General features: G+C 34.6%; 1 protein-coding gene across 1 annotated transcript in view; it reads left to right on the forward strand.

Annotated features, from left to right (window-relative positions):
- Positions 1–2,650, forward strand: part of IDO2 (indoleamine 2,3-dioxygenase 2) — a 32,212-nt gene that overhangs the window by 21,071 nt on the left and 8,491 nt on the right.

Consider the following 2,650-nt stretch of genomic DNA (forward strand, 5'->3'; position numbering starts at 1 on the left):
AGATGAAATCGGGTACATTCAGGGTAGCACGGCCGTAGACTCGTGAGAGGGTTCTTGATGGAGTCTATTAGGTGGTTAGTAGGATCCACATCCCTGTAATATCCTCCAAGATACCTATTTGGCACTCTCCCACAGCCTTACCCTCCCCCCACCTCCAGTTTTCCCAGCCAGGCAGCACACATCTCAGTATTCTGGATAGGGTGAGAAAGAAATGGGTCTCTGGAAGTATTCCATGCATCTGGGGAAGCTGGGCACTCATTCATATGCTTTCACTTTCCCTTGCAGGAGAAATCGCAGGCCAAGAAGGTCTTTTATGACACTGAGCTGTGCTGCTTTGTGGGAGGGGTGATGTAGGTAAAGTGAAATGTTCTTCTTACTCTCTTGAGAGCATTCAGTCTCAGAACTTTTAGTGGTATACTGGAGCTTCTTCGTTGGACTTCTGGACTTCCACAGAGGCTCTCTTGTCCATGGCCGACTGTCTAAATCAGTGTTCTTGGGGGAAAGATGGTAGAAACTCTTATTCTACCATGATGATGATGTCACTCCTGCATTTCCCTGATTTTCAAAGAATTAACTGTCTTCTGTCTCTGTCTCTGTCTCTATCTCTGTCTTTGTCTCTCTGTCTCCCTCTCCCTCTCCCTCTCCCTCTCTCTCTCTCTCTCTCTCTCTGTGTGTTCATGGGTCCTTACCACTCATGTCCCTTGTTTTTCTAATGGTCTTTTTTCTTTTACCTATGGCTTTTTATGAGTTTTTGTACACTTTGAGGCTGATTTTTGTTATGTGTTACAAATGTTGTGGTTTGTCTTACGCCTTTTGAAAGCAGAAGTTCTTAATGTAAATATAGTCAAAGTACCTGTCCTTTCTTTTGTAAAAGTCTATGTTTCAGGAAGTCTTGAATAAGATATTTCAAAATCATAGGTCATAAATATATTTTCCTCCATTTTCTTTAGAAATTGTTGTTTCATCTTTCACATTTCAGTCCTTAATTCACATATAATTATTATCTATATGTAGTATGACATAGGAAATAAAATCTGTGAGTAATCACTAATTTCCAATATTAGCACAGTTTTTTTTTTAATCAGTTTTATTTTTTTAACTGACTGGATCTGTTTCCAGTCTCTCTATTCTGTTTTATTGTCAGTTATGTTTTCCCACACTAATATCATCTGTCTTAACAACTATAGCTTCATAATATTTGACATTTTCAGGTAGGGAAAACCCTTTCACATTGTTCTTCTTTTCCAAGGGTACCTGTCTTGTTTTTGAGCCTTTGCCATTTATGTAAACTGTCAGAATCAGCTCGTCAAATTCCATTTTAAGATCTCTATTAGAAATTTTGATCAAATTGTATTAAATTTGTATGTTAATTTGGAAAAAAATTACATGATTTCGATATTATATCCAGTCTTTTTGTCTTATGATCAAGGCAGGTGGAGAGGTAGAGAACAGCATGAAAACATCAACTAAGATTCCCGGATAAGCTACCCCAAATCATGTCTTCATATTATATTCGTCACATGACCTGAAGTTTATCCAGATAGACAACTCTTTTTTAGGTACATTTCTTCTCTTAAATATTGTATGAGTTTTCTTGATGTTCTTGAAATGGACAGACTTTTCAAATCTTTAAAAAATTTCTTTCAAGATAAAAGACTTAAATATTTTCTGTTTAAGTTACTTTATATATTAAGTTACTTTATATATTACTTTGATTTGCTTTATCCTAAGTTACTTTATACTTTTGTTTCCAGTGAATATGGTATCTTTGATTTAACAAACCCCTGACTGTTTGTTGTTGGTTTATAAAATGAAATTGACATTTGAATATTAACCTTAAATCTAGCACCTTGATAAACACTTATTAATTCTAATAATTATCTGCAGCTTATCTGGGTTTTCTATGTAGAGATCATATCATTTGAGAATAATGTTTTCTTGTTTCTTCATTTACAGTACTTACAACTTTTATTTCTTTTTAGCTTTTGTTTCTCATCCTTACAGCTAGGACTCCTAACACAGTATTGAATGTACGTGCTGTTCCTTGTTGTGTTCCACATTTTAAAAGACTTATTTTTAATATTTCAACATTATGTACAATGTGTACTGTAGGCTTTCAATGGATTCCTTTTATCATTTCAAGGATGTTTCCTCCTGTTCTTAATTAGCTAAAATGTTTTATTTATTTTAATCATGAATGGATTTTTTTACATATGTTGAATTTTTTTGTACGTTAGAATTATTTTATATCTATTGACATGGTCATTTGACTTTTCTTTATTAAATATGGTAAGTTGAGTAACATATTAAAATAATGCTATTCATTACTGCTTCAGCAAAAAATTATACATAATTTCAGCATTTTTATGGGAACAGAGCACCAAATGGATAAGACCAAGAAATGTTGCTTAGAGAAAAGTCCAGCACAGAGCATTCTCACAGAGGAGCAGAGAGAATGTGACATCATTCAGGAGCATCAGAAACCATGAGACTAAAGGAAGACATTTAGTAATCCAAACCCATGGGGCTTCAGAGAAAATAGAGATGGAGGACCAGAGAGTGGGTATGATGGTAGAAAAGGGAAATTGATGGCATGGAGATGTCATTATTTAAGTCTCGTAAAAAAGATGTTTTTTCGTTTTTTGTTTTC

This window comes from Pteropus vampyrus, unplaced genomic scaffold, assembly GCF_000151845.1.
Source record: "Pteropus vampyrus isolate Shadow unplaced genomic scaffold, Pvam_2.0 Scaffold8, whole genome shotgun sequence".
NCBI classification, from domain to species: domain Eukaryota; kingdom Metazoa; phylum Chordata; class Mammalia; order Chiroptera; family Pteropodidae; genus Pteropus; species Pteropus vampyrus.